Source organism: Ictidomys tridecemlineatus, chromosome 3 (genome assembly GCF_052094955.1).
Source record: "Ictidomys tridecemlineatus isolate mIctTri1 chromosome 3, mIctTri1.hap1, whole genome shotgun sequence".
Classification (NCBI taxonomy): Eukaryota; Metazoa; Chordata; class Mammalia; order Rodentia; family Sciuridae; genus Ictidomys; species Ictidomys tridecemlineatus.
This window is the reverse complement of record NC_135479.1, coordinates 78,679,372-78,697,250: the sequence shown is the minus strand read 5'-3', so window position 1 is coordinate 78,697,250 and position 17,879 is coordinate 78,679,372. Positions and strand designations below refer to the sequence as shown.

The following is a 17,879-nucleotide window of genomic DNA, read 5'->3' as shown; positions in this document are numbered from 1 at the left end:
TAGGGTTTATCCCATAAACTCAAACATACATGGAATTTGATTTCAGTTCATGATTCCCCACTTTCCCTCCAACCCTCCTCTCTGCCATTCTCTTTCCTCCACTCCGCTACTATTATTATTAGTATGCTAGACTAATACTCTGCTCATCTGTTCATTTATATTTGATTGGTTCCTTTTACTTGTACATATGAATGTACATTCCTACATACATGATTTTTTTAAAGAATTCATTCCACTTTACCTTCTCTTTCCTACCTCTCCACTATGCCTATCCATTTCCTTCTATACTACTGATCTTCCCGTCGTCTTCATGATATCCTACATTTCTTTCCCCCTTTCCATTAGTTTACTCTAGCATCCATATATGAGAGAAAAAAATAAAGCTTTGAGTTTCTGAGTTTGGCTTACTTCATTTAGCAATATATATATATATATATATATTTTTATATATATCACATATATATATAAATGATATCATATAAATCATATATATATATATATTACTTAATCCATTTATCTGATGATAGGCACACCTGGATTGATTCTATAACTTAGATATCATGAGTTATACTGCTATAAATGTGAGATGGCTGTATAGCTCTGTATAGCTACAGTATGTTGATGTTAGAGCTTCTGGGAAGATACCAAGTAGTGGGATATCTTGGTCACATGGTATTTCCATCCCTAGTTTTTTTGGGAATCTCCATACATACTAGTCTGCAGTCCCACCAACAATGTACCATTGTATCTCTTTCCCCAAAACCTTTCCAGCATTTATTATTGTTTGTATTCTTTTTTTCTCAAATCTTCATACATGTATTTTGTATAATGATGAGGATCTCCTTCCATCATCCATGCTATTCCCCTTCTCCCTCCCTTTCCCTCCCACCCCTATTCCCTATCTAGAGGTAATCTTCCTTCCATGCTCTCCCTGTTTGTATTCTTGATCACTGTCATTCTAACTGTAGTTAGATGAAATCTTAGCAAACTTTTGATTTGCATTTCTGATTGCTATAGATAATAAAAATTCTCTATTTGCTGGCCATTTGTGTTTCTTCTTTTGAGAAATTTCAGTTTAGTTCTTTTGCTCATTGGTTGATTGGGCTATTTGTTTTTTGTTGGTTTGGGTTTTTTAATATATTCTGGATTTTTTATATATTCTGGATACTAATTCCCTACTGGAGAAGTAGCTGGCCAAGACTTTCTTCCATTATGTAGGCTCTCTCTTTAGGCTCTTAATCATTTCCTTTGCTGTGCAGAAGCTTTTGAGTTTGATGGCATCCAAATTATTGATTCTTTCCTTAATTTCTAGCACTTTTGGGGTCTTGTTAAGGAAATTGGTACTAGCACCAATATGATGTAGTATTGACCCTGTTTTCTTCTAGCAGTTGCAAAGTTTCTGATCTAATTTCTGTCTTTCATATATTTCAGTATGAGGTTTGTGCAGGGCGAGAGCTAGCAATCTAGTTTCATTTTTCATCATATTAGCTCCAGTTTCCCCAGCATCATTTGTTAAAAAGGCGAATTTTTCTCCAAAATATATTTTTGGCACCTGTATCAAATATCAGATGGCTGTAGGAATATGGATTTGTCTCTGTGTCTTCTATTCCACTCCATTGTTCTTCATGTCTATTTTGATGCCAATACAATGCTGCTTTTATTACTATGGCTCTGTAATATAATTTGAGATCAGTTATTGTGATGCCTCCTGCTTTATCTTTCTTGTTCTCAATTACTTTGGCATTTCTGGGTCTCTTGTTCTGCCAAATTAATCTAGGAATTTTTTTAATTCTATGAAGAATGTCTTTGATATTTTGATTGGTTTTGTATTGAATGTGTATATTGTTTTGATAGTGTGACCATTTTGACAATATTAATTCTGCCTATCTAAGAACATGGGATGTCTTTCCATCTTCTAAGGTCTTCTTCAATTTCTTTATTCAGTGTTCTATAATTTTCATTGTAGACACTTCTACCTCCTTGATTACATTAATTCCAAAGTGTTTCTTTTTTTTTTTTTTTTTGGAGGTTATTGTGAATGGGATGATTTTCCTGATTTCTTCCTTGGCTGAATCAGTCTACGAATATAGGAAAGACATTGATTTATGGTTGTTGATTTTGTATACTGCCACTTTGCTGAACTCATTTATAAGGTCTAGAAATCTTCTGGTAGAGCTTTTTCTGGGTCTTTTCTTTTCCTATCTGATTCCCTTTGATTTCCCTCTCTTGCCTGATCACTCCAGCTAATGTTTTGAGGATTACGTTGAATACGTGAGAGTGGACAGCCTTGTTTTGTTTCTGATTATAGAGAAAATGCTTTGAGTTTTTCTCCATTCAGTACAATGATGACTTTGGGTTTGTCACAAATGACCATTGTGACATTGAGGTAAGTTCCTTTCATCCACAGTTTCTCTCTTGCATCTTTAACATGAATGGGTATTGTATTTTACCAAAAGCACCCCTTTTTGCATTATTGAGATAATCAAGTGGTTCTTGTTCTTAATTTTGTTTCAGTGGTAAGTTACATTTATTGATTTGCTTATGCTGAACCAACCTTGCATCCCTGGAATGAAACCCACTTGATCCTGTTGCATTATCTCTTTGATGTGTTTTTGAATGTGACTTGGTAATATTTTATTAATGATTTTTACATCTTTCTTCATTAGGGATACTGGTATATAGTTTACTTTCCTCAATGAGTCTTTGTCTGATTTTGGTATTAGGGTTATACTGCCTTCAGAGAAGACTGGTAGAACTCAGCTGTGAAGCCATCTGGTCTTCAGCTTTTATTTTTTTTGGGAAGGTTTTTAATTGCCATTTCAATTTTATTACTTGAAATTCATCTGTTTAGGTTTCTTATACCTTCCAAATATAATGTGGGCAAGTCATATATGTCTAGAAATTTGTGTCTTCTAGACTTTTCAATTTATTGGAGTATAAATTTTCAAAAAGGCTCTTCTGATGATCCTCTATTTCAGAAGGGTCTATGGCAATACTTCCTTTTCACCTCTAATCTTATTGATTTGGGTCCTCTTTCTTTTGGTTATTTTGGCTAAGGGTTTATCAATATTATTTATATTTTTGAAAAATGAGCTCTTTGTTGCATTGATCATGTCTATTTTTTTTAATTCTCAGTTTCATTAACTTTGGTGATGATCTTAATTATTTCCTGTTTTCTAATGGTAGTGAGGTTGGTTTTTCTTTTTCTATGGTTCTTGAGGTGGAGCATAAGCTTATATGTTTGGGACATTTCTAAATTTTTAATGTAGGCACCCAGTGCTATAAATTTTACTCTTATAACTGCTTTCATACTGTCCCAGAAATTTTGATATATTGTGGTCATGAATTTTTTTAGTTTATTCTTGTTTTGGTATGTTTTAATTTCCCCCTCAAATTTTAAACTGAGCATTGCTGGGTATAGTAACCTTGGCTGGCATTTTCTTTCTTTTAGAGCTTGGAAATGTCTCATCCCAAGCCCTCCTTGACTTCAAGGTCTAAATTGACAAATCATACATGAGCCCTTTTGGTTTGCCTCTATATGTTACCTGATGTTTCTCTCTTGCGGCTTTTAATGGTTTTTCTTTATTTTCTGTGAGGCCTTTTGACTATGTCTTGGAGAGCAGTAAAAGCATACATAACCACATACACACACACACACACACACACACACACACACACACACACACAATAATGCATAATGAAAAGTGAAGAATAATATAGTATGTTTTAAAATGTTAAAATTTAAAAAGATAAAATTGAGGGGAAAAAGAGAAAAACGGGAAGGAAAAACTCTTAATGAGAAATAAAGGGCTTATTTCTAGTATGATGGTCAAATCTACTGGTAGGGATGGATTTTCAGTCCCTATATTTTTTGGTTCTGTATTTTTGTCCAATGTCCTTGTGCTCCTTGCCTAACTGCCAGCCAGGTATAGTAGCTCTCAGCTTCCAACCTTCCAGTACTGGGTGGAATAGATTGGAGAGTGCTGATAAACTTTATAATCCAGGTATCCACCCTGGAGTGCAGATGTGCTTGCTTGGCTGCAGGGAGCATCTTAACAACAGCTCCTATGGGGTGCCAACCATCATGGGACCTTTCTCCCTTAGAATCCAGAGGGTGAGTGGTCCAGGCAAAATGTGCCCACCTCAGTTTCTCTAGTTAAGACACCTTCTGGGAAGGTTTTCATAGGCTATTGGTAATTATCTCAACAAGTTTCCATCCTCAATACCCCTAACTGTATCTCTCTTCACAGCTGTGCAAGCTGCTTGGGGGACAGTTTTCAACACCTAGGAATGTATTTCTCACCTGCCAGGGTATTCTGCACTACAGAGGGTTGCCTCTGAGGGTTGGGGGACCATCCATGCCATGCTGGTGGAGGGCTCTCCTCCCTCATAGACCACTTTCAGAAGACCACTTTGGCTTTGTTTTCACTGAGATGCTTACCCTACTGTAAAACCCAGGATTCCGTATGTCAATTTTTCTTTTTTTTTTTAGTTTCTTTGTTCACTGATGACACTTTTCTTTTGTCTGCATTCCCCATTCCACACTCTGATGGCAGTGGGAGCTGGCAATTCTCTAAGGCATTGTTTCTTATGCTTAAGTTACCAACTTTCTATAGTTCTATGTTTTTTAAAATTACAATTTAGTATCATATTTTAATGAGGTTCCTTTGCTACTCACCTCGCTGAGGAGAAGTCATTCTATTTTATATGTCTGGACTACTGGGTGGTGCTTCCTGACTCTACTGCCATTTTCCCTCTCCCTGCTCATCAGTCCCAACAACTGAAATTTGAGTTCAGACCTGCACTGAAAGCTACCAAATATTCTCTTTTGTCCTTTTCTAAGCTTTGAGAAATTTCTCTAACATCAATGAGATATGGGAAAGTCTGTTGGAAGCTTGTGGAAAATATTTACCTATTCTTATAAAACACAGACAAGGAGAAGAGTGATATATGCCCTTTCTTATGGTTTAAATATGGTCTCCCCAAAAGCTCATGTGTGAGACAATGAAAAAACATTCAGAGATGAAATGGTTACTTTTTGAGAGCTGTAACCTTATCAGTGGATTAATCACAGATTAACTGGGTGGTAATTGCAGGCAGGTAGTGTGCAGCTGGAGGAAGTAGGTCACTGGGGATATGCCTTTGGGGTTTATATTTTTGTCTATGATGAGCAGAACTCTCTCCCTATTCCCTGGTTGCAATGTCCTGAGCTACTTTCCTCTACCACATTGCTTCCAACATGATGTTCTGCCTTACTTTGAGCTATGGTGTTAGTTAATCATGAACTGAACTTCTTAAACCATGAGCCAAAATAAGCATTTCCTCTTTAAAGATTTTCTTTGTGGGGATTTTTGGTTACAGCAACACAAAGCTGAAAAACAACTCTTATTATTTTTTTCTGGACTTACATGGTAATGTTGCAATCAACCTGGCAAACAGAGGATAAACCTGACTACAAAAGCCACTGAGGATAGCAGAATAAGGAGACACAAACAATATGAACCCCAGAGGATACTTCAGAGTCACTTGACTTAACTGATTCTAGAACCACACTCCTAGAGATTTCTTGTTAGTAAAAATAATGAATAAATATGTATCATGGAGTCAGAGAGTCTAAGGGTTTAGGATTTAGAATAGTGAACTAGATAGCATACCAATAGACCAGTACTATAACTTCAAAACAAGTAAAACACTTTAAGAGACACTTACCTGATGACAACTAGACTAGACAGAAGTTACAAATAGTAGTACATTATTAGCCCACACATTAAATATACAAAAGTAAATCAGCACTATAAATTTTATGAACAAGGCATACAATATGTTAGCAGTTATAAGAAGTTATTGGCTGGCACTGTGGTAACAAGACAATAAATTTTATGCAAAAGATCAAATATACCTAGCAACTTGGTAAATAATTTTTTTAATTATAATTTATTTATTTTGTGCTTATAGTACCAAAAATGGCTCCAGCCACTACTCTGTCTCCCTTGTCCTCTTTTTTGTACAGCTAACAGCCAGATTTCATCTCTTTCTCCTCCTTTATATTCTTACTTCTTCTAATTTCTGTCCCCTTCATTGTTAACAACATAGTCTAAGTTACCACTGCATCTACCCTATTCACCCTTTGAAATGCAAACACTTTTCTACCACCTTCTCTCCTCTTCTTTCCTCATACTCAACACTATCCTTAATACCTCTTAAAACGAATTGATGTACATAATGCCTGCCCCTACCATCAATGTCACAGTAATAATTAATATGGTGAAAGTCATAGATAATGTCTGCTGTTTAATTTTAAGCTACACATAATGCATGATCATTTACTGTTTTTACCAATGGAAATTTCTGGTCCTAATATTTCTGCATATTGTACCAATTAACACTGTAGATATCAAAATAGGATCTAGGTACCTAGACTACTGCTGTATATCATTTGCATAGATTGTTGTTATCATTGCCACCCACCCCTACAATCTGTGAGGTGCTGGTAACGTAGAGGGACACTATAAACTCATAAGATACATCCAGATAGAGGGGTAGAATGCAAACAATGTGAAAAAAATCAAGGGAACAAACCATTCCAAACAAAACAGAATACCTCAACAACAGACTTCATTGACACCACAGTGTCAACATCTCTTAAGTTTTCTCAAATGCAAGAGATGGAATTCAGAAAGTTCCTTGTTAAACTGATCTATGAGGTAAAATATAATGTAAGAAATAAAATCAGAGAGAAAATACAAGAAGTGAAAGATGACTTAAATAAGGAGATACAGATTCTGAAGAAAAATCAATCGGTAATCCTTGAAAGAATCAATAAACCAAATAAAAAATTCATTGGAAAGCATCACCAGCAGACTAGACCACTTTCAAAACAGAGTTTTAGGCAATGAATACTAAATATATACTCTGGAAAATACAGTTGACCATGGAGAAAAGATATTCAGAGACCATGAACAGAATTTCTAAGAAATGTGAATAACATGAAAGCAATAAACTCAGGATTTATTGGTATAGATGAAGGCTTGGAGATAGAAACCAAAGGAATGAACAATTTTTTTTCAGTGAAAATTTCCCAAACCTCAAGAATAAAATGGAAAATTAAATACAGGAGATTTACAGGAATCCAAATATACAAAATTGCAACAGACCCACACCAAGGACATTATTATGAAAATGCCTAATGTACTGAATAAGGATAAAATTTTAAAGCCTGCCAAAGAAAAATGACAGATTCGTTTAGAGGGAAACCAATCCAGATCTCAGCAGATTTCACAACTCAGATCCTCAAAGCTAGGCTCTGAAAGAAAATGGATGCCAATCAAGAATACTATACCCAGTAAAATTAAACTTCAGAATTTTGATGAGATAAAAACCTTCCATAGTAAACAAAAGTATCCTGTACTACAAAACATACTAAGATATTTCATAAAAAGAAATTTTAAAAAGTGAAAATCAGCAAATAGAGGAACTATATAAAAAAGAACAGTTAATCAAGGGAAAAACTAATTCCCCACATTAAAAACCAGAAATAAATCAAAATTAAAATAAATAAAAATCATATCACAATAATAACACTAAATGTAAATAGACTAATCTCATCAATCAGAAGATATAGACTGGCAGATTGGATTAAAAAACAAGACCCAACAATATTCTGTCTCCAAAAGACTCACCTAATAGGCAAAAACATCCACAGACTGAAGGTAAAAGGATGAGAAAAAACATAACATTAATGTGGAACTGGTAAACAAACAGGAATTCTATCCTCACATCAGATAAAGTGGACTTTGAGCTAAAGTTAATCAAAAGAGACAAGAAGGACATTTCATACTGCTTAAAAGAATTATACATCAACAAGACATAACAACTATAAATATTTACACCCCAAGCAATGGAGCATCTACATATATCAAACAAACCTTTCACAATTTTAAGAATCAAATAGACCACACCACAATAACACTGGCTGACTTTACTATGCCCCTCTAACCCTGGGTATATCCATCACAAAAAACTAAATAAAGAAGCTATAGAACTAAAAAAACACAGTTCCTAAATTAGACTTAGCAGACATATATAAAATATTTCATCCATTGATGACTAAATATACTTTCTTCTCAGCAGCACATGGGTCCCTATAAAACAGATCATATCTTAGGCCACAAAGCAACTCTTAGTAAACACAAATAAGTAGAGATAATACCTTACATTCTATCAGATAATAATGGAATGAAATTAGAAATCGACAATAAAATAAAACATAGAAGCTACTGTAACACCTGGAGACTAAATAATACCCTAGTAATTGACAAATGGATAGCAGAAAAAAATCAGAAATAAAATTTAAGAATACTTAGAATTAAATGAGAATAATGGCACAACATATCAAAATCTGTGGGATACTGTAAAGGCATAAGACGAAAGGTCATTAAATTAAGCTCCTTTACTAAGACAACAGAAAGTCACCAAATAAATAAACGTAACATAACATTACATCTCAAATCCCTATAAAAAGAAGAACAAATCACAACAAAAGCAATGGAAGACAAAAAAATATTAAAATCAGAGCCAAAAATCAATGGAATTGAAACACAAACAAAAAACTAAAAAACTAAAAAAATCAATGAAACAAAAGGTAGTTCTTTGAAAAAAATAAATAAAATTGACAAACCTTTAGAAAACTCAAATTACTAAAATTTATGATGATTAAGGAATATAACAATGAACCCAACTGAAATATAAATGATAATTAAAAACTATTTTGAAATTATATACACCAATAAAATAGAAAATCATGAAGACATCAACAATTTCATATGATATGACATATCAAATTGAATCAGGAGGATGTAGATAAATTTCCAACAATGAAATTGAAGATGCCATCAAAAGCCTACCAACAAAGAAAATCCAGGGAGAAGATGGATTCTCAGCCGAGTTCTATCAGACCTTTGAAGAAGAACTAACACCCATACTCCTCAAAATTATTCCATGAAATAGAAAAGGAGGGAACCGTTCCAAAAATCATTCTATGAAGCTAGTATCACCCTGATACCAAAACCAGACAAAGACACATCAAGGAAAGAAAACTTCAGACAAATATCCCTGGAGATAGATGCAAAAATTCTTAATAAAAATCTGGCAAATCACATACAAAAACATATTAAAAAGACAGTGCACCATGATCAAGTGTAGTTCATCCCAGCCACGCAAGGTTGATTCAACATATGGAAGTCAATAAATGTAATTCATCACATCGATAGACTTAAAGACAAGAATTACATTATTATCTCCATAGATGCAGAAAAAACATTTGACAAAATAGAGCATCCATTCATGTTCAAAATACTGGAAAAACTAGGGAACACAGGAACATATCTCAACATTGTAAAAGCTATATATGCTAAACCCAAGGCCAACATCATTCTCAATGGAGTAAAATTGAAAGCATTCCCTCTAAAAACTGAAACAAGACAGGGATGCCCTCTTTTCACCACTCCTTTTCAACAGAGTCCTTGAAAACCTAGTCAAAGCAATTAGACAAAAGAAAGAAATTAAAGGGATATGAATAGGAAAAGAAAAGCTCAAATTATCTCTATTTGATGATGATATGATTCTATATTTACAAGACCCAAAAAAAGCTCCACCAGAATGCTTCTAGACTTATAAACGAATTCAGCAAAGTATCAGGATATAAAATTAATACCCATTCATCAATTTTACTCCTATAAACCAATGATAAATCAGCTGAAAGAGAAATTAGGAAAACTATCCTATTTACAATAGACTCAAAAAAGTAAAATACTTGGGAATCAAACAAAAGAGGTGAAAGACCTCTACATTGAAAATTACAGAACACTAAAGAAAGAAATTGAAGAAGACCTTAGAATATGGAAAGATCTCCCATGTTCTTGGATAAGCAGAATTAATATTGTCAAAATGGCCATACTACCAAAAGCACCATATAAATTTAATGCAATTCCTATTAAGGTTCTGATGACATTCTTCATATAAATAGGAAAAGCAGTCATGAAGTTCACTTGGAAAAATAAAGGGCCTAAAACAGCCAAAGCAATCATTAGCAAGAAAAGTAAAGCAGGAGGCATCAAAACACCAGAACTTAAATTATACTACAGAGCTACAGTAACAAAAACAGAATGATATTGGCACAAAAACAGACATGAAGACCAATGGTACAGAACAGAAAACACAGAGATATCCCTACATATATACAGTTATCGCATACTAGACAAAGGCATTGTAAACATACATTGGAGAAAAGATAGCCTCTTTAACAAATGGTGCTGGGAAAATTGGAAATACATATATAGTAGAATAAAATTTAACCCCTGTCTCTCATCCTGTATAAAACTCAACTCAAAGTAGATCAAGGACCTAGGCATTAGCAGAGACTCTGTGCCTACTAAAAGAATATGTAGGCCCAAATCCCCATCATGTCAGCTTAGGTACCGACTTTTTCAACAAGAATCCTAAAGAGCAAAAAATAAAATCAAGAATAAACAAATGGGATGGAGATCAAATTATAAAGCTTCTTCTCGGTAAAGGAAATAATCAAAATGTGAAGAGAGAACATACAGAATGGGAGAAAATCTTTGCCACCTGCACCTCAGATAGAGCACTGATCTCCAGGATATACAAAGAACTCAAAAGACTCAAAACCAAAAAATACAAGTAACCCAATCAACAAAAGGGCAAAGGAAGTGAACTGCACTTTATAGACGAAGAAATATATATGAAAAAATGTTCAACATCTCTAGCAATTAGAGAAATATAAATTAAAACTACAATGAGATTCCATCTCACTCTAGTCAGAATGTCAGTTATCAAGAACACAAGTAATAATAAACGTTGGCAAGTACGTGGGGGGAAAATTACTTGCTGGTGGGACTGCAAATTGGTGCAACCTCTGAAAACCAGTATAGAGATTCCTCAGAATACTTGGAATGGAACCACCAATTGACTCAGTTATTTCATTCCTCAATATATACCCAAAGGACTTAAAATGAGCATGTTTTAATTCGTTTTTTCACCACTATGACTAAAGGACATGAACAGAACAATTGTAGGGGAGGAAAAGTTTATTTGAGGGCTCACAATTTCAGAGGTCTTAGTCCATAAAAGATTTGCTCCATTCCTTGGGGCTTGAGGTGAGGCAGAATATCATGGTGGAAAAGTGTGGCAGAGGATAGCAGCTCACATGATGATCAGAGAGCAGAAGAGACTTCACTCTCCAGATACAAATATATACCCAAGCCACACTCCAATTCCCATCTCCTCCTGGCACACTCTACCACTTACTTCAGTTACTACTCAGTTAATTCCTATCAGGGGATTAAGTCAGTGATTAGGTTAAAGCTATAACCCAATCATTTCTCCTTCAAACCTTCTTGCATTGTCTCACACATGAGCTTTTGGAGGACACCACATCTAAACCATAACAGCATAAGACAGTGACACAGCCACATCAATGTTTATAGCAACTCAATTCACAATAGCTAAGCTATGGAACCAACCTAGGTGCCCTACAACAAATGAATGGTTAAAGAAAATGTGAGAACACACACACACACACACGCACACACACACACACACAATGGAATATTGGTTAGCCATAAAGAAGAATAAAATTATGGCATTTGCTGGTAAATGGATGGAACTACAGACTATCATACTAGGTGAAATAAGCCAATCCAGCAAAAAAAAAAAAAAGAAGTCTGAATGTTCTCTCTGATATGTGGATGCTAACACACAATAAGGGTGTGGGGAGGGAAGAATAGAATTTCTTTGGATTAGACAAAGCAGAATGAAGGGAAAGGAGTTGATATGGGATTAGGAAAGACAGTGAAACTCTACATTTTGTGCAACCACAAGAATGGGATATCAATTAGAATAAGTTATATTCTGTGTATGCATAATATGTTAAAATATATTCTGTTATGTTTATCTAAAAAGAATACATAAAAAATTTGTTTATTTATTTTGTGCTTATAGTAAGCAAAAAATGGCTTCCAGCAAAAAAAAACTCAGCATATACTTGTTTAATATCCATTCCTTTTAAGAATACAAATATCAAAGCCAGAAAATAATATGGTAAAAAGAAACATAGGTGGCTTACATAAAATCTTTCTTCTAAAAATCTCAAAGTACTTCTCCATCTGTTATTTCATGTGTCCCATATCATATCTACTCAAGTGGTAAATCCCTCTCATTTCTTCATTTCATGACATCCAAGTGACCTGGTTAAGATTCAACAACAGTTTGTGCTAGACCTCCTATTTCCACTTCCTCTATCAGACCATTCACCCTCAGTTTGCATAGCTTTTGCTAGAGTGAAGGAGAGTCTGTGGAGGATTAGCCCCAGCCCACATTAGGACTGTGGAAAACATATGGAAAATTCAACCTTCATCTTCTCTTAACTCTTAATAGTTGCTAAAACCTTGGCTCCCTTCCCTGAAGTTCCTTCATCTGACAGGGTCTCAGGGGAGCCCACAAACTCTTCTTGCCAAAGGTGCTAGAACACTAGTGATGGTACTCCTTGGTGATGCACAGTGCAGGCAGCCTCTGTTGCCAGTCTCTACCATATGCCCACACCCTGGACTCTGAGGTACCTGCCTGACTTTCTTATATATGACATGTCATGATGATAAACCCTCTAAGTTTTAAGGCAGGAGCTGGGTGAGGCTTTCCTCAAACTATTGGCTGTTGCCCACACAGCAGGAATGTGCTTACACCTGGTGCGGGAGTGAATCTGCCTTGAAAAAATAAGTAACCTCAGGACATCCTCAAGAAGTGGGAACCAAGAGAAAATAAGAGTCTTAAGTAACAACAACTTCTCTCACAACTTTGCTCTGCTTTTCCATTTCCAAACCTGGGGTAGGACTCCTCCTTCACCAGGCATATTTACTCACATAGATTCCGAGTAGGTCACTTTCCTAGTAGCTCACTGAATTAAAAATAAGTTCTTTGCTACATGTGGTATGCACATCTAAAATTCCAGATATTTGAGAGGCTGAGGCAAAAAGGGTCTGACAAATTTGAGCCCAGCCTGAGAAACACAGTGAGACCCTGTCTTAAAAGAGAGAGAGAGTTCTTTAGGCCATTTCACCAATCCCCATCCCCCACCCCACCCAGGGACTATTTTAGCCACTCTACCTCAATACCTCACCAACATGAGGGGCTAGGAGAGATGAGGAAGTCACCTTAGGTAAAGTGCCCAACCTGCTATCTCTCCACTGTTAAAGTGCCAAATTCAGTAAGGCTTCAAGACCACTAGGAAATGAACTCACTACAGAGCGGCTACTCTGTCTTTTAACTTAAAAAAAATGAGGCTAAGGAACTCCACATCTCTTCAACAAGAGTAAGATTTGTTCAACATTCTCAAAATAGCTTTTATTGAATTGTGATTATTCTCAGCTTTGTTTAAAAAAGTTTTTTTGTAGTTGTGTATGGACAGAACTTATTTGTTTATTTTTATGTGGTACTGAGGCTTGAACCCAGTGCCTCACACATGGTAGGCAAGTGCTCTGCCACTGAGCTACAGCCCCAGCCCTATTCTCAGCTTTTAACAGCATTATTTATGTGTTTATGCCATATGCTACATGTTTTGAATATTCCAAATATAAAAATAAACCAAATTAAAATGAGTGCAGAGGAGCTAGAAAGTTGTGAACATAATCTTCATTTCTTCTGTTATCTTATTCCTCTTAGTTTTTTCAGGGTTGTCTTTATCTCCTCTGGTACTATTTAGTCAGGGTCCTCCGGAGAAACAAAACCAATATGTTATTTATGAATACAGTAAATAATGCAAGTATGGAACATGAGAAGCCCCATAATTTGGCATCTGTAAGCTGGAGGATCAGGAAAGCCAATGATGCAATTAGTTTAAGTCTGAAGGTTTAAGAACCACGTGAGCTAAAGTATAAATCCCTGTACAAGTTGGGAGATGAGACGAGATGAGATGAGATAAAATGAGTTATTCCAGCTCAAACAGTAAGACAAGTAAAAAAGGAATAAGTTCATCTTCCTCCATCTTTTGTCCTATTCAGGCCATTAATGGACTGGGTGATTTCCACTCATATAGGGGAGGAAGATAGATCTACCTTATTGAGTACATTGTTTCAAATGCTAATTGTGTTAGTCAACTTTCACTGGTGTGACCAAAACAGGTGAAAAAGAACGACTTGGAGGAGGTAAAGTTTATTTTGGCTTACCGTTGCCTAGGTTTAGTCCGTGGTCTACAGAGTCCATTGCTCTGGGTCTAAGGTAAGGGAGAACACCATGGTCAAGGGTGTGGTAGAGGAGTGCTGCTCCATTCATGGCAGCCAGGAAGCAGAGAGAGAGAAGTGGGAAGGGGCTTTAGGGAAGATGTACTATTCTAGGGCATATTCCCAGTAACTCACTTCCTCCAGCCATACCCCTACCTGGCTACAGTCACCACTCAGTGCATTCAAACTGATTAGGTTATACCTCTCACAATCCAATCATTTCACCTCCAAACATTCCTTCATTAACAAAGAAGCTTGGGACAGGGAGCTCATCTCATAGCCAAACCATAACACTAATCTTACCCTGAAATACTCTCAAAGACTCACCCAGAAATAGTTTTTAATCTGGGCTCCCTGTTGCCCATTCAAGTTGACATAAAATTAACCATAAATGCACTAAAATATTTTGCAGTGCATTAGCAAGAGTTGGCAAATCTAACCTCTTCATATGAATGTATTCTTTCTGAAGTAATCTCCTTAACTCCTATGTAAGCAATCTATGTAATTTTCAAAATATACTTTAATATATACTATAAACCGTATAAGAAAAAAGCTAAAATAATGCTTTGTAGACAGACCTATTTTTATTGCTTATAGCCTGAAAGATGTAAAGCTGAGTGAAACGTTATATAGTAAGTTATATTTTTGTTCTCAAATATTCACACCTTTTGTACTTTGCAGTGAATGCTCCCTTTGGGAGGTAAAGTCATCCCCACCCTTCTGCTATTGTACTTGGTCATGGCTTTCTCTGGGCAAAGGCATGTGAAACATAAAGGACTATTGTCATATCTGAACAAAAAAGCTCTAAGAGCCATTGAATGTTGCCCTCTCCTTTGTCCCTCTGCCATGAGAAAAGCAAGTCCAAATTAGGAGCTGGTTCTTCTGTTTGGGTACTGGAATAATAAGACTGACATGTATAATAATAGAATATGAATATATGATAATATGAATAATAATATGAAAAATAGAACAGACATGCAGATGGCCCACTACTGCCAACATGCAATATGAAAAAAGAGAAGACATTGAGTTTTATTAATACAGCATGACTCCCCATCTTAGGAATGAGTTTTGTTGCTACATTCACAAGGTAACTTTTAGTGAACAGTGACTTTTCCTGGATTCTAATATCATTATTTATAGGCATTTATGCCACATGCTAAAAAAATCATTTGTTTGGATTTAAATAGTTTTTAAAACAAGTAATTAAGTGTACTTATTTTATGAAGGAACTACATCTTAAATATTAAATTAAATATTGAAAAATAACAGAAGTAAAATTAGTTCATATATTTATGACTATAAAAATATATAGCATTTCTCCATTTAAGAATTATTCTGGAGATTGGATCAAGATGAAGACACTTGCCTTCTCTATCCCATTCAAAATTCCCCAAAATATAAAATATTATACAAGAGGGAACTCATAATGGTGCTAGGAAACAACAGTTACATATGGTCAAGAATTTTTGAAAATTCCCTGAGAGAATGCAAAAAGAGGAATCCAAAACCCAAAATACACATGGAGGAATCCTGCCTCTGATCTCTCCACCTACAGCAGCACCAGTGCAATACAACACCCTGTATAGCTTTTCTCACTTCTTTGTCTCACTCTTCCCACATGCTGGCTTCTGCTTCATGACATCATCTCCCAAATAAACTACTTATACACCAGACTTCATTTCAGGACTCTGATATTAGAGGAATCCAAACAAAGACAAGCCTCGATATTTCCTCAAGACCTAGAACCTCACTTCTAACTCCTTTATCACTCCGCTTTCTTTTTCTCTCCTCCTTTCCCTCATTCTCTGTGTTCTTTCCGACATATTCACAATTAAACTCAACACCATTGTTTCAAAACTATCTAACTTATCACTCATCCAGGCAGAAAAATCTCAGATTCATCTTTGACTTTCTTCTACCACATCTCATATAACCATTTAAATTTCAAGTCCAATCATTTTAATTTTAGTTAATTCTAATCCTTCCCAACCCTGCACACTGCTGCCACCTTGGTCTCATAAACTCTTGCATAGATATTATAAACTCAGTTAATAACCAAAGTTCCCTCTCTCTTCATAATTTAGCATCTAATCTTCCTGAAGCAAATGCTGGTCACAAAGCTCCATTCAAAAGGCTCCTGTGGCATACAATGTGTATGTTACAAAATAAAGCTCTCTTGATCTCAACCTACCTTTGTCCATAACTTTATTCATTCATGCACTTCAAGAGCCTTTCTAACTGAACCACTACTACTCACTCTAAAAGTACCAGTTTCCCACCTTTGTGCCTTTGCTCACTCTGTCCCCTAAACCAAGAAAGCTCTTGACCCATCTTTCACCATATTCCAAACCTATGTTATATCAGATGCCAGCTCTTTCAAGAAGTTACATAGAGCTTAACCATTTGTAATCTTTTAAAATGTATAATATCTCAATATATATTATCTATTATCTAGCCTTACAAACTTAGCAGGGAGGGTTCCAGTATTATCCCTATTTTATAGATGAAGAAACAAAGGCTTGGAAAGATTATGAAACTTGCCCAAGTTCATGAATCTATTATGTAGTAAAGACAATGAATCCTGGGCACCCAATGGACTTATAGCTACATGAGTATGAGTTTTATCTCTGCTAGTTTACTAACAGTTCTTTAAGATTAGAATTTATTGTTAATTTATAACTAAGTAGTGAATGAATAAATGAACCTAAATTTAAAATTGGCATTTCCCCACCTATACATAAAAACTTTACAATAATTGATTGTTGTAATAGCAATAAATAAAATGCACCATCATTTGTTATCTAAATCACAAAGGATGGTATTTCTGATCCACAGATCCACAAATATCCATATACTTAGCTGCATTTAATGATATTCTTTGAATATTGAAGGATTACGAAAATATAATCCTCTCTTTTTAAAGCTTATTTTAAATTCATTTATTTTAATTATTTATTTCTCATTTTATTTATTTAATTATTACATAATTACTAAGCAGCCTCAAGTGCATCAAAAATTTGGGGGGTTGTTAAATCAACTAGATTTCAGTTTTATGTTTTGCATATGAAAGCTATAGTCTTGGTGTGTGTGTGTGTGTGTGTGTGTGTGTGTGTTTAGTTGTTTTCTTTATAAGTTAACAGCATAACTGGAAGTAGTTTAAAACAAAAAGGAACATCAATATAACTATATGTGCATGGAAGTCTACAGTCAGCAGCTTTGTGTAGTTTATTAAAAGGTAATTTTTATATTTATTCATAATTGTCTCAGGACATTTTGACATTAGCCCAATGATTGCTATGAGTTGTCAATGAATCAGTAACTATCTGCATCACCAAGCATATGTTTCAGAAGACATATGTCAATTTACAGGATAATTTGATTACTTTTTATGCTATTAGAAAAAAAAAAGATGACACATTTAAGCAATCTGATATCCATGAATAGCCAGACCTTTGGGTAGCCTACAAATTACCACTTCTGATCAAGAAGAATGTTATCACATATAATATCATTCCCAAGGTGAGTGTTACCACAGGCACCTCAGACTATCCACTTTTTCTGTGTATGTTCACCTTTTCAATTGCA

At 35.2% G+C, this 17,879-nt stretch overlaps 1 protein-coding gene across 9 annotated transcripts in view; it reads right to left on the bottom strand.

Moving 5' to 3' along the window:
- The window catches only part of Nek11 (NIMA related kinase 11), a 307,831-nt gene that overhangs the window by 204,849 nt on the left and 85,103 nt on the right, over window positions 1-17,879 (bottom strand). The window lies entirely within an intron of this gene.